Here is a 27,716-nt window from a genome sequence, read left to right as displayed (position 1 = left end):
CGACAGCCCAATGTGAAGAGTCTATGGCCTCAATAGATTCAAAAGGGGCCAACTAGGGCTGAAAGTGTCCATGGTAGTGAATGGACTCAACAGGTGACACTCTCTGTCTACGACATTAAATGTGATCATTAAGTGATAACCCAGAGTGAACGTGTCAACAAGTATATGGGCTCAGCTGTGCTTTCAAAGTCAATCATGAGAAGAGAAACACATTTACATTTTCACTACAGAATCTACAAAGCAGACCTCAATTAAGCTAAGAGATTTTAAAAGACCGGTTGCATTTTGAAAGCAACATGTCTAGCCACAGAAAAATGTAAATCATTATCAAATGTCGTAACCCTGACTTCGTCTTCTCTGGCATCATCCATACCCAGAAACTTTGTGATTTTCTAGCAGACCATATAATCAAAAAAGCAAATAAGTGTGAATCCACTTTCTTATGCAATTAGTTGTTCATGCCCACAGCCCACTGCCCTAATTGTTATGACCCAAAACCTGTCCCTTCAAGCCTAACTTAAAGAAGCAACGGCTTGACCTGACAGAGCCTGCAAATATCCATTGGACCACCCTGCAGACAAGCTAGCTGAATAAGATATTTTTGCTGACTCCTAAAACTGGTTTGCTACTCCATACCAAATTGCTACATGAAAGGCGCATGTTGTATTCTGTAGTAGGGGATCTCTGTGTATAGTCATAATCTAGTGAATAGTCCCGCCCATGTGCGTGGACCCCGGCAATCAAAAATAATCTCTTAAGCTGTCAAAAAATTGCAGAACTGCAAAGACACTTAAGAGAAAATTTAAAGACAAATAATGCAGCCTATATCCACAGGCTACACTGTCCAGTACTTCAACTAGAAATTCCACCAAAAATCCACAAACAGCAAAGCCTGTCCAGATTTCCCTTGCCTTTACTGCAAAACCCCTCAGAAATGATAGAGAGGAAGGCCTGGACAGACAAGCCCCATAGGCTGCCATTATGTGGCTTAAACAGGATACTGTGCCTTTAAGGAAACCTTCTAGAACCTTCTCCCAGTATCCCAGAATGCATAGCAGGTCCCACTGACTTCAGTTCTTTTTTCCGGCTCCTGCTTACAGGACCCTGGCATTGAGCTCTCCCTTGTTTCAAGGGGTTATTGCATGTTTTGGCACTTTTGTATTCTAAAAGTGTTGCAGTTTACTTTCTTGGTTTTCTCTTCTCTTCTGTGTGCTGCTTCAGGTGTTTTAGGGCTCTAAAATGCCTGGCCTCTTTGTGAAGTGTCCAGCATGTGAGAGGAAGAAGGCCAGAGGTGATCCACATGATATCTGCATCGTCTGCCTCCCTGAAGATCATGTCCCTGAGGAGTGTGTCATCTGCCAGCAGTTTACAACTCGCACTCTGAAGGAAAGGGCGAAGATCAGGCTGTCTGGCCTTGAGGAGAGGCGCCTGCAGGCTGCAGGTGGGTCTGGGCAGTCAGGGAAGGTTCCCTCTGCCTCTGCTGAGGCCTCTGGGGGGCTCCCCAGAGGCAGGAAGCCCAGCAAGCGATCCCGGTCTCCGTCGACGTCGATAGCGTCGACGACGACGTCGAGAGGGATGACGGCGGTGTGCTCCCCTTCTCCCCGGGGCTCCGGGTCGAGACATCGGGACGACTCGACGTCGAAGCCACCGTGGACGAAGCCACCGTCGACGTCGAGGGCTTCATACCGAAGTCATGGACATCGGCGCTCGCCGTCGAGGCGACACCGCCGGTCGACGTCGAGGGGATCCTCGACGTCGAGAACATCCAGACGACGACGGCGACGCTCGTCGTCGAGGAAGGACCGTTCGACGTCGAGGAGGCGTGCGACGTCGAGGAGAAAGAGGTCGACGTCGAGAAGAAAGAGGTCGACGTCGAGGAGTCGGCGCTCGACGTCGAGGGATCAGCGTTCGACGCCGAGGAAGAAGAGGTCGACGTCGCGGAGGCGGCGTTCGACGCCGGAGTCAAGGAAACGCCCTTCGACGCCGGAAAAGCGACGCTCGACGTCGAGCAGACGGAGGTCGACGTCTAGGAGTCGGTCAGGCTCTCCAAAACGTCGCAAGAGGGATTCTAGTCCCAGGAGTCACACTGCTTCCAGTGGGGGACGCAAGAGGAAGCGGTCTCCGGCTGAAGGGGCGGGCTCTCAGCCCTCTTCGCCTAAAGGATCACAGGGCACGGTGTACTCTGCGGTGTACACTCCTTCTCGGCCTCGGTCGACGCATACACCTGTTCCGAAGGCGGTCACTCCTCCTCCTCCTCTGCCTCAAGAGGATCCTCCGACGCTGCCTCCACTTCCAGCGGACGACCCGCCGCCACCGGTCCCTCCGCGTGGGCCGGCACCGCAGCCGGAGGTACCTCCGCCGAGGTCCACTTCGCTGCCGTTTTTGCCTGTACCTCCTAAGGGGACCCCTAAACCTGCGCCCAAGGAGGCTCCGAGGAAGACTCCACCACGGAAACCGGTGGGGAGGCCACGGACTGGCAGGTCTCGCTCTCGCTCTGGGAGACGGGACAGGTCGCGACACAGATCGTCCTCGCGGTCGAGACGCCGCCATAGGAGGCGCGAGTCTCGCTCCCGCACGGGATCCTCTGGCTCCAGGGATCGTTCTCCTACCCTGTCGGGATCACCGGATACGAGGGTGTCCCCAATTGATGACCTGGTGGCGTTCCAGGATGTCCTCTTGAGGGGCGCTGCGAAGCTGGGCATACCCCTGACAGTGCCCACGCCGAAGACGTCCGTGATCTTTGAGACGTTGCACCAAAAACACTCGTCTCGCCCTCTCCTTCCTCTGGTACCGGGCCTGGAGGAACCAGCTATGGACCTTTTCCTCACCCCAGCGGTGACAAAGGCGGCGCCATCTAGGTTGCTGAGGAAGTACCGGGCCCCGGATTCGGATCCGGCTTTTCTGAGAGCGGAACCACCTCCGGACTCCGTCATTGTGACGGCGGCACGCAAACAACATGCCTCCGCTCCGTCATCCACGGTTCCCCCGGATAAGGAGTCCAGGTGGATGGATTCGGCAGGGAGAAAGGTCTGTGGAACTGCCGCCACCTCCATGAAGGCTGCGAGTGCCACGGCGCTGTTGGGTCGGTACGCCCGCGCCCTCTGGGACTCCCTTGAGCGTTTTGCGGAGCACTTGCCTCGTGAACAGCGTGAGGATTTTCAGGAAGTGCTGAGTGAAGGGATGCTGGTGGCCAACCAGATCATCAGTGCGGCAGCGGACTCTTCCCTGTTGGCTGCTCATGGGTTTTGCCATGGGGTCAACCAGAGGCGTCACGCCTGGCTCCGTCTTACGTCCCTGAAACCGGACGCACAGCAGAGGGTGGCCAACCTGCCGTTCTCCGGCAAGTCTCTTTTTGGACAGCATGCGGACGACGAGATGGCCCGCATGAAAGCGGAGGCCGAGACGCTCACGGCGGTGGGCCTCGAGAAGCCTAAGGAGACGAAGAAGCCGTACCACTCTTTCCAACGGCGGTCCGGTGGACAAGGCCGTGGACGTGGCCAGGCTTCGGGACATTCGCAACAGCAACAACAGTTCCGTAAGCCGTTCCAGAAGCGCCAGAGGGGCAGGGGAGGCCAGCAGTCGGCTCCGACGCCCAAGGGCCAGGCTGGGTCTAGGCCCTAGGAACTTACTTCCCCCGGATCCGTTACCCACTCCGGTAGGGGGAAGCATCCAATTTTTTCCGGCCGAGTGGAGAAAATTTACTCAGGACAAGTGGGTGCTGAATATTGTTTGCAATGGATACAGTCTTCGATTCACCAGCCCGCCTCCATGGATTCCTCCGGTCAGCTCGCGGTTTCAGCTGCTAGAGCTCCAGGTGAAGGCCGATACCCTGTTAAGGAAAAGGGCGATAGAAGACGTGCCTCTGTCCCAGAGGGGAAGAGGCCTGTACTCCCGGTTCTTCCTGGTTCGCAAGAAGGACAAGAACGAGTTCAGGCCCATTCTGGACTTGCGACAGGCAAACAAGTGGATTCGCAGGGAAAAGTTTCGCATGCTGTCGTTGCATCAGATTTATCCTCAGTTGCAACAAGGGGACTGGCTCTGTGCCATAGACCTACAGGATGCATACTTCCATGTGCCCATTGCGCGCAAACACAGGAAGTTCCTGCGGTTCCAAGTCGGCACCAATCATTATCAATACACAGTACTCCCATTCGGACTGAAGTCTGCGCCGAGAACATTCTCGAAGTGCATGGCGGTGGTGGCGGCGCACCTGCGGAAGAACAAGGTGTTTGTCTACCCGTACCTGGACGATTGGTTGATCAAGGCATCCTCCTTCTCGGAAGCGCGAGCACACTTCCAGAAGACGTGCGTTCTCTTGGACAAGCTGGGGTTGCACATCAACATGGCCAAGTCGGTCCCGACTCCGGTCCAATGCATACAGTACTTGGGAGCCTCCATCGATACGCTGTCAGCAAGCGTGTCTCCTTCGGAAGAGCGACGATTATCTCTCCTTCGGAAGGCTCAGGCTCTTATGTCGACTCCATCTACAATAGTGAGGACGGTGTCTTCTCTACTGGGTTCGATGGCCTCTTGTATCTTCCTGACGCCGCACGCACGCCTGCACATGAGACCGTTGCAGGAGTGCTTGGAGGACCAGTGGGATCAGAGGAAAGGATCCTGGGACGACAGGATACGTCTGTCTCTGCATGCTCTTCAGTCTCTGAAGTGGTGGTGTTCGGCGGAGAATCTCCTCAGAGGGGTTCCTTTTCACAAGGACATTCCCACGCAGACTGTCGTGACGGATGCTTCTCTCCTGGGATGGGGAGCGCACTCCGGGACTCTGCAGATTCAGGGAACGTGGTCTCCGGTGGAGGCCACTTATCACATCAACTTCCTGGAACTCAGAGCTGTTCACTTGGCACTGAAGGCTTTTCTTCCGTCCTTCCAGACCAGCTCCCTGCTTGTGCAAACGGACAACACTACCACGATGTACTACCTCAACAAGCAGGGGGGCTCGAGATCTCTCACTCTGTCACAGGAGGCGCAGACGATCTGGCACTGGCTCCTGGCCAGAGGGCTGACAGTGACGGCTACCCATCTGCCAGGTGTGCAGAATGTTCAGGCGGACGAACTCAGCAGACTCATTCAGGAAAACCACGAATGGGTCATAAACGACGAAGTGCTGGGAGAAGTCTTCGCAAGGTGGGGAACTCCGGACGTAGATCTGTTCGCCACCGCCGAAAACAGCAAATGCCGAGACTTCGCCTCCAGGTACTACCAGCCGGGGTCGCTGGGGAATGCGCTATGGATCAGCTGGTCGAACAGCTTTCTGTACGCTTTTCCACCCATTCCCCCGATTCCGGCGGTACTCATCAAGCTGGCCCGGTCCAGGGCTCGGATGATTCTCATTGCCCCGGAGTGGCCCAGGCAGTGGTGGTTCATGGACCTGCTTCACCGATCTCTCCTTCCTCACATTCGGTTGCCGTGCAGGACGGACCTTCTCACGAAGTTCGGGGGGCGGATGTTACACCCCAGCCTCTCGTCTTTGAGTTTGGCGGCATGGCTCCTGAGATAGTGCAGTATGGACATCTGAATCTGCCCGCGGCTTGCATGGACATACTGAAGGAGTCTAAGAGACCTTCCACTAGGACTTCATATGCTTACAAGTGGAAGAGGTTTTGTATCTGGTGCCAGTCTAGGAACCATGACCCTACAACCTGCAAGGAAGATGTCATCCTTCCTTACCTTTTACATTTGGCGCAGTCTGGCCTTAATGTTCATTCCATGAAGGTTCATCTTGCTGCATTGACTGCCTACAGGAAATGCCCTTCACAGACTTCTTTTTTCCGGATCCCTGTGATCAAAGACTTTCTGGAAGGATTGAAGAAGGTGTTCCCTCCTGTCAGGCTTCCCTCGCCTTCATGGGAATTGAATGTGGTGCTGTCCAGATTGATGAAGGAGCCTTTTGAACCCATTCACAAGGCTTCGTTGCAGCACCTGTCCTGGAAGGCGGCGTTCCTCGTGGCCATTACATCGGCCCGCAGGGTGAGTGAAATTCAGGCGTTGTGTTGTACTGAACCTTATACTGTCTTTCATGCTGCTAAGGTTGTGATGCGTACTCACCCTAAATTTCTTCCCAAGGTTATTTCTGATTTTCATGTCAACCAGACCATAACTTTGCCTACGTTTTTTCAGAATCCTTCCTCTCCGGCGGAACGGTCTTTACATTCCCTGGATGTGAGGAGGGTGTTGAAATTTTATCTGGATAAAACCAAAGATATTCGTAGGTCAGACCAATTGTTTGTCAATTATGGATCAGTCAGGACGGGTCTTGCTACCTCTAAGCAGTCCATTTCTAGGTGGATTGTGTCCTGCATTCAATTGTGTTACCAAAAAGCTAATAAGACCTTAGGAGGTAAGCCTAAGGCTCATTCCACCAGGGGCAAAGCTGCCACGACAGCCTTGCTCCGTAATGTGCCGATTGCAGAAATCTGCAAGGCCGCCACTTGGAAGTCGGTTCATACCTTTGCTAAGCATTACTGCCTGGACTCTGATGCCAGGGCAGACGCTCAGGTTGGGCAGGCTTCGCTGCGGAATTTGTTCGCACAGTAGTGGCGTCATGTTCTTTCTCCACCGCCGCTTTGGTGTGGGGATGGGCTTGCCATTCTATTCACTAGATTATGACTATACACAGAGATCCCCTACTACAGAAGGAGTAGTTTCTGTTCTGTAACTCCAGTTCTGTAGTAGGGGTATCTCTGTTATAAACTACTCCTTCTTCCTCATATCATGTATTGATTGAACGTTTAGTGTACAGTGCCTTCGTCTTCTTCTGACTGAGGGTTCGACCTGGAGTCAGTTGGAGATGAGCAGAGGTGTCCTGCAGACTATGGCAGCAGGGCTCCTAATAAAGTACATGGATCTTATCTTTTGAACTAAGACTATTCTTTTCTACACTGGCGAAGAGTGGTGAAACAGCACCTCAACATGCCAAACTATTCTGAACTATCTCGACCGAACCTCAACTCTCTAGGTGACTGGTGGTGCTTGAGAGTGATTCTTCCGCTTAGTCTGAGTCAGTGAGGATTACTAGTTATCAGGGTATGGGTAGATCATCCTTAGCCAAGATGCTCATGGAAAGTTGATCCAAGTGGCTAACTGTCCTGTCGCAGAAAGACCTGTTGGTCAGATCTTGGTGCCCTCACACACCTGTTAGGGTCTCATGCTTCATCACGGGGGGCTCCTCGTCAAGCCGGTGCTGCAATGCTTGATTGGCCTGGGGGCTCTTTATCGGAGATCTTTTGATCCAAAACTGCCATGTAGATGAATGGATGTGAGTGGGCTGACTAACAGTGTAACAAGTGATGTAAGTGATGTACATGAGTTGAGAATAAAATAGGCTCAGGTATCCTAAAAACAACATTTTATAGAGGAAGGATACTGAGTCTAAAATAAAAACAGTGCCGCTAACTTGTGGTCTTAAAGTAGCAGGATAGCTTTGAGTGTCAGGTAGTCAATATGTTTCGTGCCTCGACAGCCCCGAAAATCAGGTACCACTTCTTCAGGACCAAAAATAATGAAGTGTGCCTCAAACTGAGGCTTTAGGTCTCCCTTCTAATAAGGGATGACCTATCAAAGTTTTACCGGCCTATCACTAAATGTATGCCGGCCTCTGGTTCCACCTCATAGGCTCATAAGCTCCTAAGGAAAAAATGGAGGGTCCCGATCAAGTTGAGGGACGCATGGTGGTGGTCGGAACTTTGTTGTCTCACCTACCCACCTCAACAGTCAGTGAGAATTACATAACCACAGTACACAACTTTTCTGCCATTCCATAGGAAGGACAAAATAGACAAACCTTACAAGCTATCATTCCTGCTTGGGCCCTCACCACTTGTGCAAGTTAGCTTGTGCATTCTAAAATCTCAGTGCGCATCTTACTGCTTGCAAGATTCTTCGGTGGTAAGGGAGGGACATTTTTCACTCCATGCGATCAGTCGCACTGGGGTGCTCTGTATGAAGATCGTATGAAATACAGTGGAATGCTGTGCTGATATTTAGTCCTGATATGTTCTGTATCATCCTGCTGACTAGACTGTTAACTTTGTCAGTTTGACAAACTTTGTAGTATGGCTTACAGGTCCATTGTCGACATTTTCTAAGTTAGCATGAGCTTCGCTGCCATGAGGCTGCTTTTGCGCACGACACTGCATGCATATATTTTGCAAGACCCTGTTTGTGCCCCTGTCACATGAGAACTGTCTAACTTGCACTTTCTCTGCTGTGCTCTGAGGTTTAGTCTGCACACGGTGTTCAAGGTTAAACAACAATGCCCTTTGTTATTCCGTTCTGGTCAGTCCCTCTCACCTAAACATAACAAGCTACACACAGCTGCACTATTGGAAATCGTGTGCTTTAATATTGCAAGCGTAAGAAGTATTGAGGCACTTGGAGAGGCACCTTTCCTAAGAGAAGAGCTGTGCTTGTCCTGATATGTGAACAGTGCATCTATGCCTAGAGGTATGGGGTTCTGCTGACATAGCCCAGAGGTCTTCTTTTTTTATAATAAACTATCTCTTACCACAGGGAGGGTGGTTAGGTCGTTCAGTCCTTTTCCACAGTTTTTTATAACATGATATCCCCGTTTGTATTCTATCGTATTGTAACAATGCTGACTATATTGTGTTTATGAATTTTGCTGCTAGTATTGGCTTGTGTACTGCACCATAGTGTTAGTTGAAATAAAAATTTTAAACTATACCGTGTCACCGATTACTCGCATTGTGGACAAGTACGAGTGAGTGAGCGAAAGAGTGTCTGGCTCACGCGATTCCCAAGATAGAGTGACGTGTTCTGGGTTGTCTAATCATTGGTAGCTTTGCTGTAGACGGAGAACAAATGAGACACTATAGCTAGTCCGTTGGGACTTTGGGTACTAATGTGGTAGGTTGGTACACCCCTATTCACTGAGGTCCTGTTTTCCTGTGCATAGTTCTGTATATGTGCAGAATCCCCGCAACAACTTCTTTCAAAACGAGCAGGGTACTAGTTCTTTTGCTTTGCTGACTGAGGATGAGCATCTCATATATAAAATGTCATTCTCAGTAACACGTTTAATTATTCTGAATTAAAAGTGGATTCATTTTTTTTGCCCTTTTTGCAAAGTGAAAGTAAGAAGCATAACAAGTACAAGGGGAAAAACTAAGAATACTTAAATTCTTTTAGTTGTATATCTCTCCCAGCACAGGGTAGAGCGGGATATAATTGTTGTCGATGGGATCTTCTTGTGGCAAAGACAACTGAGACTGGAAAAATCTCCTACATGTGCCCTTTTTATGACCACTGATGGGAGGGCTGGTTCTGCAGAGTCGTGGGTAAAGTAACTGAGACAGTTGGTGCACCATTTGACACAAGTACATATTAGATACCCTCAGGCCTCCAGCTCTGGAAGTCGCATGGCGTTTCGAAGGTTGAAGAAGTGGTTTCTTTTTAGGCCATACAAAATACAGTATTCAGTGGTCATGATTATTAATGTTCTTGTGTCAATCTGAAGGAGTAACATCCCCAGCAGTTAATATACGTCAGAGCAACCACCATTTTTATGGCCCTGTCCCCATCCTTATAGCTGTAGCAATGAAATCAGTGTCCCTTTTGTCTAGCAGAGTTTGCAGACTGTTCACAACCATGCGTTCCAGGCACCTTTTAAAGTAGGACACCCAAGTATTTCAGACTCCGTAGTTTCCACAGAAAACTGCACTGCTCTGCAATTGCCCTGTGCTATCCCCTCAAGATCTGCAATACTTGACTTCTCTCAAATTATTCTGTATCCTCAAAAGAAAGAGAAGTCAATGAGGGCAAAGTTTCAGGGTCTTTGACGATAAGAGGGATATTGTCCTCATATAAGATTTTGGAGAGACAGCTGTGTAAAATCCCTTGATAATTTCCAACACCCTGATTGCCTCCACCAAGGGCTGCAGAGCAAGCAGGAAAAGGAGCACAGAAAGTGGTCAACCATGTACCATTCCTCAACGTATAAAGAAGGTATCCAAGAGAAAGCCTTTAGTCTATTTTATACCGATGGGTTTTCATAGAGTCATTTCATTTTCATTTTTAAAGCTTTATTCGACATTTGTCATAAAAGCATTCACCTAACCCTAATACAATAAATACTACATTTAAAAATAGTTCTAAAAATACATATTAAACATTAAATGTCGAATAAATACATGATAAAAATAGATCTGATAATAACAATTTATAGCAATTCATAAAAATGTAAGGTTCCTAAAGTAAAATAGTATAATCCATGTGGCAAAATGCAAAATACATAATTTCATTAAGGTGCAATTGCCATTAACGATCGGGTACGAATTAACCAAGACCACACTAGAAATTTTGCTACACCAACCACAAGAAATGTAGAACAATCAGTTTCAAGTATCCTGAGAGCTTCCGATTGGCTACGGGTTCCCAAGTTTGAGCACACGGGTTTTAACCATTTACGTCTGGGAGACGAATACAGAGGACAACAAAACAAAAAATGGGAAATGTGTTCAGTTTGTTCATTACAATGGTGACAATATTCGTCCCATGCCGGGGACCAGTGCTTCTTAAACGCGTTCAGCGGAAGTACACCTATGCGAAATTGGAAATAAAGTTTTCTATCATGGGGTTTTTCAATTATATCCCAGAAAGGTTCGCAGAAAGGGTACATTTTTATATTTAAGAAGCGAGATGTTAAATTTGAACTTGTACTGTCACTAAACATTGTAAGATATACCATTTCCCAGTATAGTTCTTTTAACTTAGCCTTTGTTGGAAAGCAGGTTACATCTTCAACTTCCCACAGATAGTCCAATTTCAGTTTTATTAGGAGTTCCCGAAGCTCCCTTAACCATGGAATACTGTGGAAACAATCAAATTTGATGACATCCTTCAATGCTGCTGCATAATGGCTTAATTCTGGGGTCACCATAATCCTTCTCCAGTATAGGAGAGGACGTAACCTCGCTATGTCCTCTATAGATTTTCTTCCCAGATCCAATTTTAACGGGGTTGTCGGTGTACTTTGGGGGACCATCACAATCCCTCGTAAAAACCTGTTTTCAGCTCGTCCCAATTCTCTCAAATTAGAAAAACCCCATAGTTCGGAGCCATATAAACAAGCCCCCAGTACTTTCATAGAATAGATTTCCAGCACACTGTTTACTGGCTTTGTCAATGAGGTGCGGTGTTTGAGTGTGATAGCGCCTGCTAGCTGCCTATACTTTAATAAGGTCATGGTTATGTGTTGCTTCCAGCTCATGTTTTCTTGGAGGGTGATGCCTAGGTAGGAAAAAGAATCCACTCTCTCCAGTGGTGTACCTTTGTATTTTATTACACCTTTAAAGGTGAACTGTTGGTTGAGGCACAAATTTTGTTTTGGTGGTATTCAATTCAAGGCCCCTCCCATCGCAGAATACACCAAAGGCATCCACCACTTTTTGAAGCCCACTAGGGGTGCGGGAAAGTAAGAGTGTATCATCCGCAAACATGAGGACTGGTACACGAGAGCCAGCAATTACAGGGGCGTCACTAGCAACCTTTTCTAGATGTTCAACAATACCATTTATATAAATAGAGAAAAGGGTAGGAGCTAGGACACACCCTTGTCTTACCCCACGTTCTACTGGGAAGGGATCAGTTACTTCTCCTTGCTTGCCCCATCTTATTCTTGCAAAGTTGTTTTCGTGAAGACGAACAAGGAGTGTAAGCAATTCCTGGCTTAGGCCCACTTCCGACAAGGTCTTCCAGAGCATTTCTCTGGGGACCAGGTCGAAAGCTGCTTTTAGGTCCACAAAGACTGCATACAATGGCCCCTGCTTTAAAGTAACGTTTCTCCAGTAGATGGTTAGGAAGTGGAGAACTTGATCAACGCTACTAGTTGAGGGACGAAACCCTGCTTGATAAGGTGACAAAATGTTTTTTTCGTCAATCCATTGCTGCAGTTTGTTTTGGACTAATCGGCCCATTAGTTTTTGTGCAGTGTCAATCAGACTAATGGGTCTATAGTTTCTAGCCTGGGAACGATCACCTTTCTTATATATGGGAATAATTTCAGCTCCCTTCCATGAAGCAGGCACTTTCCCTCCCATAGCCACCGCATTAGCCAGCATTACAAAGTAGGTACACCAGGATTTCCGATCAGATAGAAAAATATCTGCCGGAATTCCATCCATACCTGGTGCTTTGCCCCTTGCTACGCAATCCAGTACTACACTCACATCCCCCTCAGTAAAAATTGGTGATTTGTAATAAACTTGATGAGGAGGACAATCAGTATTAAACATAGGGTTACGAGCATACTGTGGTCGGAAATATTCTACCCAATCGGTTTTCGGGACATAATTAGTTGGCTGGGGTGCTATGCCACCCTTTGCCCATTTTACTGAAGCCCAGAAACGCTTGGAGTCCTTTGAGGCACACGCCTCCTTAAGTTCTTGCCAACAATCCTCGTCCCACCGCTTCTTGGCTGTTTTTTGGACCTGTCTGTAGTGGTTTCTCGCAAGCCTTACTGCTTCGGCATTTCCTAATCTTAGTTCCATGCTAAGATTATCTCGTGCAACCCTACAGCTCTTATCATACCACCCTCTAGTCTCTTGGGGCTTTCTCTTTTTACTTGAGGCTACCGTTTTAACAAAAAAACTTTGAATTTTAGAAAACATTTTCTCATGAGCAGCCATCATGTAATCTGCGAAGTCAGTCATCCCATAATGGGACTTAATCTTACAGACTTCCTCCACCACTGTTTCCTTTAGGGTCTCTATTTTTACAATGTCCTCTAGGAGCATACTCCACTTCAAATGGCGGAGGTTGTTTGAGCTTACAAGATCTTGTGTAACCGTCTGATCCCCTCTAGGGAGGTCGGGTACTTCATGATAGTGATGGAGTGTCAGGCACAAAGGATTATGGTCACTTTCTAATTTGTCCTTCACTTCCATATCTATCAGTCTATCCCAAGCTCTTACATCCAGTAGTATATAATCTATTCTACTGGCCGATCGACCATTATCAAAAGTATTTTTCCCCTTAGGGTCCGACGTTACCCGCCCATTTACTGCTCTGAGCCCTCTAGAAAGACAAAAGCTTTTCAATTGAATAGCTACTGTGCTCCATTTCTTGATTGCAGGGATATCTAGTTGGGGAATTCTCCACTTTATATCCTCATCTTCTGCCAAGGTTCTATCCTCCTCGCCCATAGGTTCGAAGGTGGTATTGAAATCCCCGCCTATTATTATATGAGGTAACACTGGCAGCATTTCAATATGATGCTCAAGAATCGTCAAGGTCTCTGATAATTTACCTCTAACAACTCCCCTGGAATAAAGATTGAACAAGGCCAATTGTTGGCCATTTTGCCAGTTAATATCCAGTGCTAGAATATCATTAGAGGGTATAGACCTTCGCTTGACCACACTTTTCAAAGTTTGGCGTACCCAAATTAACAAGCCCCCATGAGGGACGACCCACTCTATTTTTTACAGCAGGAATATAAAAATTCAAATACCCTTGCCGGAAAATTGGTACAAGCGACCAAGTTTCTTGCAACATAACAATATCGTACTGGTCGATAAAGTCGACCCAATCTGGGATATTTAACTTATTTGCGATTCCCGCTATATTCCAAGAGATGATAGATAATGGGTGTAAGGCCTTTTGATAGCACATCTGAACAATATCAGGGGTATTTACTGTTTCTACGGGAACTATCCCTGGGACTACAACTCTACTCATTGAAGATGACTTCTTGATTACCTCCAGTGCTGCATTTTGTTCCAACAGCACTCTAATTGGTTCCTCTGGAACAAAAGTGGAAAATACACTAGAGGCCATAGATGGTTTATATAATAGAGGCTCATCTGAGAAGAGAGTCTTAACGTATCGTTGGTTCAACTGGGCTTCCGGAGGAGCAATAGATACACATGCGAGTCAATCGCATGCATTTAAGTCGGACAACACTGTGTAATGGTTATCCAAATTTAGCCCCCACTCGCCTGCTGGTTTGACCCTGGCCCTTCTATTTCCCACAACAGTCCACTTAGTTCTTAGTATGCTAGATTTAGCTACTAGACCTCTTCTGCTATAGAAGAAATCCAGAGTCAAGGGTACTATTTCTGCTGTTCTAAGTTGTGGGGGGAAGATGTTCCGTAAAACATCAGGCAACACTTCAGGGCTCTTGAAGTTCAAAACCACACAATCCCCTTGAAATTTCTTTACCTTTGTACCTATCCACTTGACCCTTCTTGCTGTGAGCAAATCATCAGAAAGTTTTTCCTTGCCCCAGGGCGATATATGCATGTTATTACCAAGCCACTGAAGGGCCTTATGTCTTAAGGAATCTGGAGATTCGATCTGTCCTATATTCAACGATGGAGTGTTTGCAAGTACTAGAATCAAGGGGGAGGCTTCCACAATTAATTCGACTGGGCCAGTTTCTAGGTTAAAAAGCTCAGAGGTGGTGTTGGGTGCTGCTTGTGCTGGATCTGTAGTTAAAGCCATATCGGGGGTTTCACCATGCCCAGAGCTAACTTGTTGGATTTGGTCAGTTGGAACTGGTGGATCTACATTCATGATCCCCCCGAGAGATTTCCCTGCAGCCTCTATGAGTTCACATTTAGTTGTTATTAAATTTGATATTTCCCCCACCCCCTCATTAGTTTTCCTTAAGAGGGTCTCTAGCTTGTTAACCTTGTTTGCAAGTTGGTCTACCTTTGATATAAGGGGTTTCATTAACCCAGATAATGTAGACTCAAGTATGCCCATAAGTTTACTTAAGAGGGTATCCTCCCCATCTGTACTTTCATACTCGTCTTCCCTTATCCTGTCCTCCACCCTTTTCTTTGCTCCTCTAAGGGGAGTTACAGGTTTGTTCTTTGAAGAGCGTAAGCCCCCTCTTCTAGGTGGAGCCTTAGTGGTCCCTTTTTTTGCTCTTGGTGCAGGGACCGGAGTCGGAGGGGTATTGCTCTGAGGTACTAACTCCATAGCTGTAGTAACATTATGTTGTTCTTCTAAATTAATTAGATCTACAAAAGGGTCATGTTGCTGTGTGATAGAGGCCATGGATACATTCATAATAGAACAATCATTAAGGTCCTCGATTGGATCGGTGGGGAAGGTTTCATCACTAAGTGGGTGGAATACCCCTGATTGATTCATTTGGGCACAAGGTGGCGATTCAATAATTCCCAATGAAGACCTCCGAACATTGTTAATTTTTGCCACCACCTGCACCAGATAATTATCCATGGTGTTAGCCGGAGTTACAGGCGTTTTTTGCTTCGACATTGTAGTCAGTCAGTTGCAAGCAGCACAACCCTAAATATAAATATAACAACAACAGGCCACTTGTGCTTCAGATATAGAGTTGTGTCGCCTTACCACAAGTAGATTCGCAGGTGGAGGAAAGAGGGGTGGCCCAGTCCAGTCTCTCACAGTCTAGAACGGGCTAAAACGGGCCCGCCCTTGGCCCGGGCTTCGCCCGGCGTCCCGCTCGCGTCCCGCGGAGCTGGCCCTGCGGCGCTTATGTGCGCCTCCCCTGGCGCCCTCGCGGTGTCACTGACGCGCGCCGCCGCGTAGGCTGCCGGGATTCGTAGTCCCGGAGCGGCGGCGCCAACAAACTGCAGGTAAGGTGACTCTCGGCGGTGGCGGCGTGGGCTGAGTCTCCTGGCAAGCTGTGGAGCTGTGGAGTATGGTGGCGTCTCCTCAGGTAAGTAAAATATTGTCCCAGAGCTCCGCCGGCCCTGCGGCGCTTATGTGCGCCTCCCCTGGCGCCCTCGCGGTGTCACTGACGCGCGCCGCCGCGTAGGCTGCCGGGATTCGTAGTCCCGGAGCGGCAGCGCCAACAAACTGCAGGTAAGGTGACTCTCGGCGGTGGCGGCGTGGGCTGAGTCTCCTGGCAAGCTGTGGAGCTGTGGAGTATGGTGGCGTCTCCTCAGGTAAGTAAAATATTGTCCCAGAGCTCCGCCGGCCCTGCGGCGCTTATGTGCGCCTCCCCTGGCGCCCTCGCGGTGTCACTGACGCGCGCCGCCGCGTAGGCTGCCGGGATTCGTAGTCCCGGAGCGGCGGCGCCAACAAACTGCAGGTAAGGTGACTCTCGGCGGTGGCGGCGTGGGCTGAGTCTCCTGGCAAGCTGTGGAGCATGGTGGCGTCTCCTCAGGTAAGTAAAATATTGTCCCAGAGCTCCGCCGGCCCTGCGGCGCTTATGTGCGCCTCCCCTGGCGCCCTCGCGGTGTCACTGACGCGCGCCGCCGCGTAGGCTGCCGGGATTCGTAGTCCCGGAGCGGCGGCGCCAACAAACTGCAGGTAAGGTGACTCTCGGCGGTGGCGGCGTGGGCTGAGTCTCCTGGCAAGCTGTGGAGCTGTGGAGTATGGTGGCGTCTCCTCAGGTAAGTAAAATATTGTCCCAGAGCTCCGCCGGCCCTGCGGCGCTTATGTGCGCCTCCCCTGGCGCCCTCGCGGTGTCACTGACGCGCGCCGCCGCGTAGGCTGCCGGGATTCGTAGTCCCGGAGCGGCGGCGCCAACAAACTGCAGGTAAGGTGACTCTCGGCGGTGGCGGCGTGGGCTGAGTCTCCTGGCAAGCTGTGGAGCTGTGGAGTATGGTGGCGTCTCCTCAGGTAAGTAAAATATTGTCCCAGAGCTCCGCCGGCCCTGCGGCGCTTATGTGCGCCTCCCCTGGCGCCCTCGCGGTGTCACTGACGCGCGCCGCCGCGTAGGCTGCCGGGATTCGTAGTCCCGGAGCGGCGGCGCCAACAAACTGCAGGTAAGGTGACTCTCGGCGGTGGCGGCGTGGGCTGAGTCTCCTGGCAAGCTGTGGAGCTGTGGAGTATGGTGGCGTCTCCTCAGGTAAGTAAAATATTGTCCCAGAGCTCTTCCGGCCCTGCGGCGCTTATGTGCGCCTCCCCTGGCGCCCTCGCGGTGTCACTGACGCGCGCCGCCGCGTAGGCTGCCGGGATTCGTAGTCCCGGAGCGGCGGCGCCAACAAACTGCAGGTAAGGTGACTCTCGGCGGTGGCGGCGTGGGCTGAGTCTCCTGGCAAGCTGTGGAGCTGTGGAGTATGGTGGCGTCTCCTCAGGTAAGTAAAATATTGTCCCAGAGCTCCGCCGGCCCTGCGGCGCTTATGTGCGCCTCCCCTAGAGTCATTTCATTTTGGCCAGAATGTTCAGGGCAATCCTGGCTCTAGATAAAGTGTGGAAGAGAAACCCCCACTCACTACAAACGCTTTTTCGGCATCTAGCAAGACCATGATCCGGTCATCAAGGTCGTGCTTCACGAATCACAATACGTTTGAGAGAAGGTGTAAGTGGTTTCTTGTCATGTGGCTAGTAACGAATCATACTTGCAAATTGTGTATCAAAATCAGAATAACGTTTTTTCAGATGGTTAGTTTTTATCTTGGCTAGTATCTTAACATCTGTGCTGATGACTAAAAATGGGCCTGTAGGTGATACATTGCAGGTGGTTGTGGTCTGGTTCAGGTGTAATTCATTATGGGGTCCACCCAGGTCTTCTCCTCCCTGAAAACCTCACACAAAACTGGGGAGATCAGTGTCTTGTTGATTCGGTAAAATGCACCTGGCTGGCCATCTTCACCCAGTGCATGACCAAATGATTGGTACGTCATCATCCCTTCAAGATCCTAAACCGTGACTTCTCCCTCCAGTAGTGCTCTCTTTTCTTCTTTCAGAACAGGGAGTCGTACCTCAGCCATGAAGTCGGATTCTGTTTGAGACAAGTTAGGGCACTCGGAGGCGTAAAGGCATCAAAAGAATTTTGCAAATGCCGTGCTAATTTAAGTGGGCTGCGTGGCAAGAGTATCTAAATCTGATGGTATATATAGGTGACTGGGATTCCATTTGTCTAAATTGGGATGCTAGGAGCCTGTCCTCTTTCTACCTCTGTTCATAGTAGTACTGATGCAGTCGGGTCAGAGCATACTCTTCCTTGCTCATAAACGTGGGATTAGAGTCAAATTTCTACAACTCCAGGTTCCCTCTCAGTTATGGTGTCTCGTACCCAGTAGAGGAGGCTGTAAGGGGTTCTGATCTCCTTTTTTAGGATGGCTTGAGTCGCCTGCCTTGCATTTGTGGAGAACACATATCAAATCTCTTCTCAAAACAGCTTTCTCTGTGGCCTCATGATTGCACCAAGGACACGGAGTCCTTGCTCAAGGCAAGATAGCCGAGAAGTTTCTCCTACAGGAAGGTTTGTCTGCAAGAAGTTTAGACCTGGAGACATTCATTCACCACATTTTGGAGGTGTCAAGTGACCTAAATCTAAGGTCGAATACACTGGGCAGTGATTCAAAATCATACCATCCAAATACACACAGGAAATAAAAAACGTGAATTATTCAGCCCAAGGATTTGTGATGTGTTGGGGTCAAACAAACCAAGGTCTTATGCAATGTTATAAAGCAGTGGTTCTTAACCTGGGGTCCAGGGATCCCTGGTGGAGCCACAAAGCCTAATTGGGGGTCCGCAACTGCTTAGAAAAGTAACTAATACTAATCAATTTATGAAGTGTATATAAATGAAGAACAAAATTTAAAAGTTGGACATCTTAAAACATTATGTAAATGTGAAGGAATTTGAAATTGGAAGCCAAAAATCTAAATACTATCCTTAGAATTATTTGTGGGAGCAGTGCAAGTGCATCAAAAAGAATACAGTATGGACGTTGAGTGGACTAAGCTGATTTAAAAAAAAGCTCTAACCTTCCTATTAAAATTACATTTCTCATTGAAAAAAAATGTGTTTGTGAATTAAATAGAATATTTAATTATTCTTTTCTTTGATGATGATTGTTTTTTTCTTTAATTTCTGTTTATTGTTTTGTGTTTCAAATTATCGAAAATTCTTTTCCACAGCTTCCAATAATGAATCAGTGGGGGTTCATAGATTCCAATAATGATTCATTGAGGGTCTACGGCTTCCAGTAATGATTAAGTGGAGGTCCACAGAAGTGGGGAGCCCCATTATAAAGGATTGCCCTATTCCTCCCATTTCCCGTCAATGGGATCCTTCCTATCTACTAATGAACCCATTGCTAGGTTCCGGTTGCCCCTTAATACGATGTTCACAGGCTCAAATGTTGTGAGTAGTTGGAAGGAGGAGGATAGAAAGGCATACCTGAAGTTGTTTGGAGCATAGATAAAGCTAATGACTCGCAAAGTCCCCAAAGTATTGATCTTGGCGATGACATACCTCTCCATTGGGTCAGTCCATCTCTTTAGCACGCTGTGTTTCAAAGACTTACGGAAGAGGATAGCTACTCCACACCTTTTAGAAGAGGAAGGATGGCGCACTTATGGAAGGGATCCGCCTGCCATTGCACCCTACTACTGCTAATTGTCCTTTCCATGCATCTCCTTGGGTTGTGGGATTCACCAGGGAGAAGTATATTTATTGTATAAGCACAATAAATGATTTAAAAGGAAGGTATGTCTTGACTTTGCACTTAACTGAGTGACCCACACTGTTGAGGGTGATCAAGGTGGGAGGTTTATGATGGTGCAGGTTCCAGATATCTGGCATGGTAAAGGAAGGTGGTCCCACTGGACGTTGGTGTAGAGGAGGCTAGCGTTGTACATGTGTGCGATGCCAGAGGAGAGGGTTAGAGGAGCATTGGCAGAGAAGGAACGAGGCATATCACTGCAGAGTGTAGTGCAAGTGTACCAAGTGTGTGATTGCTCTTTCCTGAAGCACTCAAAGGGGGCTCTTATCTAACACTCCTCTGTCGGTGGTGGATGGAGGGCTGGAGATGTCCAGGATAAGCCTGGTGGAGGCGCACTGGATGCTCTGCAATTTCTTTTGGAGTTTTTGGGTGGCACTGGAATAGAGTGCATTGCCTTAGTCAAGCTTGTTGCTGAAGTGCGCCTGGGTGACCATTCTCCTGTACTCGGTGGGGATGCACTTGAAAAGTTTGGAAGCTTGTGGAGTGTTTGAAAACAGGAGAATGAGACGACATTGATTTGGTGGCTCATTGAGAGGGAGGAGTCAAGGATGCTGCCGAGGTTACGTGCATGGTTGGTGTGTGCTGCGGACCACCAGAAGGCATCCCAGGTAGAAGGAGAGGTGCCCAGGATGAGGACTTCGGTTTTGTTGGAGTTGAGTTTGAGGCAGCTGTCCTTCATCCATGTGGCTGTAGGTTCATAGGCGAGGGAGAGAATCAGCTGGGTGTCTTTGGCATAGGAGACGAGTTGAGTCTGGGGTTTCTGATGATGGCTGCAAGTGGAACCATGATGATGTTGAAGAGGGTGAGGCTCAGAGAGGAGCCTTGAGGAATTTCACAGTTGATCTCCGTAGGTTCTGAGGAGAACGATGGGAGCTTAACTCTCTGGGTTCAGCCGGTGAGGAAGGAGGGGATTCACTCTAAGGTTTTGTCACAGATGCCGGCATTATGGAGTCTTGTGCAGAGGGTGTGATGGGAGACATTGTCGAAGGGGACGGAGAGGTCCAGAAGGATGAGGGCTGCAGTTTTGCCTCGGTCGAGGAAAGTGCAGATGTCGTCTGTTGCGTTGAGGAGTGCAGTCTCAGTGCTGTGGTTGCTGTGGAGTGCAGTCTCAGTGCTGTGGTTGCTGATTGGAAGAATCCAGAGTGTAGTTTCGATGACTTTGGCTGGGAAGGGGAGCAAAGAGATCGGTATGTAATTCTTAAGGTCCATCAGGCCAGTAGAGATGGTTTTTTCAACAGGGGGTTGATCTCTGCCTGTTTCCAGTCTTCAGGGAAGGTGGCGGACTCGATGGAGCAGTTGATGGTGCATCAGAGTTCGGGAGCAATGGTGGTGCTGGCGTGGTTGAAAATGTGGTGGGGGCAGGGGTTCGAGGGGGCTCCAGAGTGGATGGTTTTTATGATCCTTAGGGTGTCCTCAGTGGTGATGGCGGTCCAGTTGAGCAGGGCCATCTGGGACCTAGACCATTTGGGTGCAGTGCTTGTGGGTAGGGTTGATGGGTCCTGTGTTAAGAAGCTGTCGTAGATATATATGATCTTGTGGTGGAAGAAGGTGGAGAGGTTGTCGCAGCTGTCTTGGGGGGGGGGGGGGGATTTCTGTGGCATCCATGCTGGGTTTGGCAAATTCTTTGATCAGAGTGAAAAGTTTGGGGAGTCTTTGGTTGCTATTACTGTGCTCTTGTTTTAGCTTGGGCTGCGGTGTGCATGCTCTTTTTTAGGGGGTTGCCGAGGACCATGGACCTGTGTCTTTCTGCTGCTGTCCTATGGTCTCTTCTGCCTTTCTTTCCACAAACACACCTCACTGGCTTTGCATGATAGGAGCCTTGACAATCAGGTGTGTTTGACTTCCCTGTATCTCCTGCTGCTTGGTGGAGGTCAGTCCTTGTGGACATTGTTCCTTTTGGGGTGCTATCTCCTTTGTGAAAACTGACTGTACCATTCCTCTTTTTGAGTTGCCAGTGACTTTCAGTTTGCTTTGATGCTGTGCCTGTGGCTTTTTATTGGCCTTTTGGATTTGGTTTTGCTTTCTATGTGTCTCTAGACTTTGTCCTTTAATACTGGCTACATAGGTGGGCGATCAATGATGGCTGTACCTCCTTGTAGATCCTCTTGATGTAAAGACTAGGATGGGAGATGAAATTTGATTACTCACAGTCCTTATGAACCCTCCAGTTCCCCTCACTCCCAGCCCAGCTGTCTGCACAGTTTTTCTCATGGTGTGTTGGGCTGCTTAGTTATTTTACTCAGGTGGATTCTATTTAGGGATGGCCCTTAACAGATGGATAGGAAGGACTAACGTTTTTGTTTTGTTTTCGGGGTCAGCATGATGTCTGTCTTTCCCTAGCATGTGGACACCATTCATTATCTAACTACTGAGATGAGGATGAAGAAACTGAAAAAGATTCCAGCTAAATAATTGAGCACTTACAAAATATGCCCTCTTTATTGGTGGTTATCATCTAGTGGCATCTGAACATAAATGCTCTCATACCTCATAATGGCAGAAGGAATGAACAGGGGAGTATTAGTGAATGAAAAAAATGTCTAAGCAGTGTTGAGATGCAGAAGGATCCCCTGCATGGCTTTGGACAGCATGAGCTCATTAGCTCCTTACACAAGGTAATCAGTGCAAGATGTATATTTTTGACAATACTTCAGCACATATAACAATCATGCGTATATGAGCGAATTTTAGCAACATGTTTGAGACCCAGATGAGGACTCTGGTGTCTTAAGTGTGCACCCCAAGTGCTCCCCCCTTTTACCAAACATTACTACTGTTAGCTCACTGGGCAGTAGCAGACTGACAGTATTAGCAGTGATAACAATTATAGCTGTAGTACAAGGCTTTTTATCTGTCCATGCCACAGAGAGTCACCTGCTGGCATCTCCCAAATGGCCTGCCAGCCTACTACAACTGGGTTCTTCGTCCATCCAGGTGGAACAGGGCTGTCACATGTGTATTTCTTACTGATGTGTATAGAGAATGTGTACGGAAAGTGTGTAACTGGTCTCAGGACTCACTAAAATCTGTAGACAAAGTGCCAAGATTTCTCTACCAAGAATCTGGGGTGTCCACACCAGTGGTGCAAGAGCCACTCTAAATGCTCCTGGGCAAAACTACTGCTAACTCTCCTTTCCAAGGTTGGGACCAGAGGCATTTGAACTTCAACTAAGACTGCCAGGAGGGGCTGCCAGGACTTTACTTTGAGGTAGACAGCAGACCGACTGTTCAGGCCAGGCACTGGAGGGGACCTTGCGTGTTGAAAACATTGCTCAGAAACAGCGGGGCTGCAAAGAAGCATAGACGGAGTGAGCCGAAAATGTTTCATGCAACACCTAGGAAGAACCTGCACTGCTTTTTGAGGGTAAGACCGGGGATACCTTAAGTGACTCCACAGTGAGGACAGAACAAAGTGCCTCACCCCCATGACTGGAGAAACTCGATTCCTCTCAAGATCTTCCGTGAAGCGGTGCACCAAAAAGTATTAAGCTGCTAGAGGAATATAAACTCAATGCACGGTGCAGCTGAGCTAAGAATGCAAGTGCAAAAGGAAACCTGACCTCATGGGAGGGGCTTGTGCCCAGGCCGGAGTACTCACTGATATGTCCAAGGGTGGGCACCTTGCTTGTATGGGTGGTAGATTTTGTGATTGGGCCTGAGGAAGGATGCAAGCCATAAGCACCAGAACTTCCATCCAGCTTCTGCGACTGGAGCTGGCACCATCTTACCTGGTTCACCATGCCAGCACTCTACACGACAACCGTGTGTAAATAAACTGGGCAACCAGTCTGCTTCAAAAGTCAATAACAGTTGTCCCAGGGAAGTCCGGGCCTGATAACACATCACTCTGCCTATAAAGGGAGACTGAATCTGAGGCAGTGTCTTTGGGAATTCTATTAGGTTATACAGCATAGCCCAGTGATTAAACATAGTTCCTGTTTACCTTTACTGTCAGTTCATGTTCTGCTAAGGATCCTTGGATTGCAGAACCTTTGACGTCAATCATTTGTCCCACTTGTCGTTGATGTTTACTTCACCATAACAGTGCATCCGTTAAGAGGGTGTTTCTCAACAAACCAATTAAGACTGTAAAAAGCCCTTTATTTTTATTTGTGCATTGGTATAATGTGAAGTGGAAACTCCTTGTTGATAAGAGGTGCTTTCTTGTCTGCTCTCATAGTCCAAGCATCAGCTTGGTCTTTGTACCTTTCGAAGAAGGAGGCTATCAGTCCCAGTAAAGGGAAGAGCAGCTCCTTGGAAATACCTAGAAGAACAACCTCCTCACTTTCCCCGCAAGTGATTATACACCCAGCGGCACCCTTCGATCATCCTCTGAACTCATCCCCTAAATCCACGATCCAAGTAATCACGGGATTCAGAAGCAAACACCCTCCTCCTAGAGACCCCCCCAGAGCCCCGTCCCACCTTGCCCTCCTTCCAAAAGTCCATCCGAACGAATTCAAAGAACAACCCCCCATCAACTGCATGCTCATAAACTGCAGATCAGCCTCAAAACATTCATCTGAACTAGCGGAAGCCATACTATCCCATGACATAGACATAGCATTCATAAGAGAAACCTGGCGTAACAACCTCTCCTACCCTAACATGGACATGTTAGTACCTCCTGGATTCACGATGATCAAAAAGGACAGGCAAGGGAATAGAGGCGGGGGCATAGCAATCATCCACAAGAGCAACATCTCCATCACGGAAATATCCTCTTGTGCTAACAGCTCCTTTGAGTGCCTCTCAGTCAACATCAAAACTCAGGATACCAGACCTGCACTCTGCCATCTTCTATACCAAACCTCTAGGCAACTCTTCTGAATTTGGGGTTCACCTTTCCGACTTGATTGCCCATTGCGCACTAGGCAACTCTAACAACATAATTCTGGGCGACCTTAATCTAAGGTGGAATGAAACTAAAAACCCGCTCATTCAAACCTTAAATAACCTACTTCTAGCTAACAATCTGATCCAACACTGCTTAGAAGAAACTCATCACAGAGGAGCTATCCTTGACGCCATTATAGCCAAGAGCAAGGCTATCTCCATCGATCACATCCTCCCCGTCGACTGGTCCGACCATCACATAGTCCTCTTTCACATCAACCACTCGATCCTGACCAATCCAATTCCCAAACGAGACCCTCCCAAATGGGTCAGGAACACAGTCCAAGTACCACGAGCGGACCTTAAAGAAAGAATCAGCTTGCTGCTCGCCCTCTCCACTGACCACCTCTCAACCAAGGATCTCACTTCTCTTTACAACACCAATATGACGCTTACCCTGGATCAAATTGCTCCCTTGAAGCTAAAGAAATCTAGGAACATCCCCTCTAGAACATGGTTCACCACTGACATCAACGATGAAAGAAGACAACTAAGAGCAGCAGAAAGAAACTGGAGGAACAATCCCTCAACCCTCCACCGTGATCAACTCCAAGCAGCCGGCCGGACGACAAAAATCACATCAAGAACAAAAAGTCAGCTTTCTTCTGCTAGGCATTGGATAACGCAAAAAAACGACCCAAAGAACTTTTCAATATCATAAAGAATCAAACCTCTAAACCCATACCTCCCATAACTCAGGCATCCAAAGCTCGGTGCGACAGCTTCGCAACATTTTTCAACAATAAAATCGTCAAGATCGACCTCGCACTGGGCTTAAATCCCATCTCTCTCAATGAGATCAAAATGTCCAAAACCCTTGTGTTGCGGGGCAAGTGGGGCAGAAGGAACTGACGCAGAGGCGGTAGTCGTATGTTTCAGCGATGGCTTTATTTTTATAAACACTCGTCGCTTTCTACTGGTCAGTCGTTCCCTGGCGAACGCGGCAGGGTCCGTTCTGGTCTGACATGGGGGCTCCAGGCTCTCTTGGTATCTTCACCCAGTCTTAGCGTCTCAGGTGGCTCCGGAGGTGTTGCTGCCCCAAAAGAAAAGAAAAGAAACCAAGATTCAGGACAACCGTCCTCTTACTTATTACCAGGGACCGGGAGTGAGGGAAACCGAGTGCTCTGGTGCTCCGGGGTTTCTAGTGAGGAGGGCGTTGAGGATTGGTGCTCGTGATCGGGAGGAAGAGTATTTACAATATGCACACTATGTACAAGGAAGTCTGTACACAGCAAGGAATTTTGTACGTGAGTGGCGGGGCGCTTTACTAGGCAGGAGGGTTGTGTCTTCCCACCAAACCCGCTACCTTCCCCCGTTCCTGGTCGAGCCACGCTCCTCCCGTAGGAACGTGGTGGGGCGACTCGTAGGAACGTTGGCCTCCTGGCTTGCTGTCGATGCTCCTCTGTTCCGCACCCCTCTCCTTCCCCTCGTCTTCTTCCTCCGGTCTCGCTGCTTTCCACTCCGCTCTCTCACCTTCCACTCCTTCCACCTCCAGGGAAACGTCGTCCGTCGACTTCCTGGTTCCGCTCGTTCTTGAGGGGTCCTGCGCGATGACGTCACATCTAGGCGGAGTCGCGTTAAAGGAGCCGTGGATAGTTTCGTCGTCCTGCCACCACCAAGGGGTTCGTCTGTCCTGGAGCCAATCATCAGCAGGAGGTGGTTGCTGCATAGAGGGTACAAAGGTGGGTGAGAAGGGGACGGCGGCCCACCAGTCCTGTAACTCTTCGGACCCCTCAGTCGTCTGACCTGCCCCGTCACACCTTGTCAACGCTTCTGTGAAATCTCCAAAACAGTGGTCATCATTCATTTCCATCCAGAAAACAGAGATAGTCAATCTAATCTCCAATGCCAAGCCTTCAGCTCACGCCCTGGACCAGCTACCTCCTCTCCTGACCAAAGACCTGAAGCTAGTCCTAGCTCCAATATGGTGCAAGATCATCAACAGCTGATTGAGCTCTGGAATCGTACCAGACTGCCTCAAGGTAGGGCAAGTCACACCACTAATAAAGAAACCAGGGCTAGACACTGAAGATCTGAACAATTTCAGACCGGTCTCGAACCTTCCTTTTTTGGCCAAAATCATGGGAAGATGTGTACTCCCTCGGCTAACCTAACACATAGAAAATATCAAACTACTAGATCCCCACCAATCGGGCTTCAGAAAGGGTTGCAGTACTGAATCTGCAATACTCAATGTCATAGACGACCATCTCAAGTCACTCGACTTGGATCAATGCTGCCTTCTCATCCTCCTAGACTTATCGGCTGCATTCGATACAGTCAACCACAATCTGCTCATAAGGGTTCTTCAAGAAAGAGCTGGTCTACAAGAGACGGTCCTTCACTGGTACTCTTCCTTTCTTCACAACCGATCACAGAGAATAAAAATCAAAAACCTCAAATCCGACCTCCACCCTGTCATCAGAGGTGTTCCACAAGGGTCTGTCTCCCCCCAGATATTCAACATCTACATCGAACCCCTCACCTCTCTACTCAGAAAATCTAACATCCCCTTTCATCTAAATGCGGACGACATGCAGCTCTATCTGGAAACTACTTCAATTGAGGACATCCAGAGACTAAACAACACGCTCAAGGAGGTTCAAGACTGGCTCACAACCAATCACTTGAAACTGAACCAAGAAAAAACAGAAATACTACTCATTTCCAACAAAGATGATAACCCTCAAATCGAAGAATGGCTCAAAGACATCAATGCCCTCAATGGTAACCTCTCCTTGGCAGACTCAGTGAAATCTCTAGGGAACACCCTAGACCCAAAACTGGACATGAAGAACCACACCTCAAGATCCGCTAAAAGTGCCCTTCTCAACCTAAAATTACTATACATAATAAAACCCTTCCTCCCACCCAAGGACCTTCAATAAGCCACCCAAGCATTAGTTCTCTCCAGAATAGACTACGGGATCGCTACCTTGACGGGGGCAGCAAAAACCCACCTTGCCCCCTTGAAGACAACACTCAACGCAGCAGCAAGAATGGTCTCCGGAATTAAGAAATTCGAGCACATCTCTCCAGCCCTCAGAGAACTCAGATGGCTCCCAGTGGAGTTGCGATCCAGCTTTAGAACAGCCTGCCTCACGCACAAAGCCCTGCATACAGGTAAACCAGAATACCTGGCCGCCAAACTCAAAAGGGCAGGCCAGTCCAGCAACCTCAGGAGCTCCAGCTCAATACTGCTCATCCCACCAAAAACTCGCAAGCACAGAACCACAGCCAAATCTTTTGCTGGAAACGCACCTAAAATTTGGCACTCCATCCCACCCCACATCAGAACAATCCCCTCGTTTCCAAAATTCAAGAGCCTACTGAAAGACCTCTTCCTCGAAAGCACTTGAGGGAACTGACAGACCCTGGAAAGTCCCCC

The 27,716-nt window shown here is 48.6% G+C and overlaps 2 protein-coding genes across 5 annotated transcripts in view; one reads left to right on the top strand and one right to left on the bottom strand.

The window, feature by feature from the left end:
* Positions 1 to 27,716, top strand: part of FKBP6 (FKBP prolyl isomerase family member 6 (inactive)) — an 875,880-nt gene that overhangs the window by 114,413 nt on the left and 733,751 nt on the right. The gene's annotated exons all lie outside the window — the stretch shown is intronic.
* The window catches only part of TRIM50 (tripartite motif containing 50), a 271,952-nt gene that overhangs the window by 87,271 nt on the left and 156,965 nt on the right, over positions 1 to 27,716 (bottom strand). The window lies entirely within an intron of this gene.

This window comes from Lissotriton helveticus, chromosome 3_1, assembly GCF_964261635.1.
Source record: "Lissotriton helveticus chromosome 3_1, aLisHel1.1, whole genome shotgun sequence".
Lineage (NCBI taxonomy): Eukaryota > Metazoa > Chordata > Amphibia > Caudata > Salamandridae > Lissotriton > Lissotriton helveticus.
This window is presented reverse-complemented; position numbering and strand designations above follow the sequence as displayed.